This window comes from Heloderma suspectum, chromosome 15, assembly GCF_057233095.1.
Source record: "Heloderma suspectum isolate Gila_16-S chromosome 15, 16-S_ref, whole genome shotgun sequence".
Lineage (NCBI taxonomy): Eukaryota > Metazoa > Chordata > Lepidosauria > Squamata > Helodermatidae > Heloderma > Heloderma suspectum.
Window position 1 is genome coordinate 7,218,316 of NC_139472.1, and position 277 is coordinate 7,218,592.

The following is a 277-nucleotide window of genomic DNA, read 5'->3' on the forward strand; positions in this document are numbered from 1 at the left end:
TAACATATGTCCCATTCATTTGAATGGGCCTACTCGAAGTAGGATTTATGTTGGATTTTACCAGTAGGCCTCCTCCTCTCCATTTTATCCCCACAACAGCCCTGTGAGCAGGTTAGGTTGAGAGTCAGTGACTGGCCCAAAGTCTCCTAGGGCGTTCATGGCCAAGTGGGGGCTAGAACCCAGATTTCCCGAGTCCCAGTCCAACACTCTAACCACTACACCATGCTGCTGTCCAGTGTGATGAAATAGACTGATAGACAGACCTCATACAACAGTT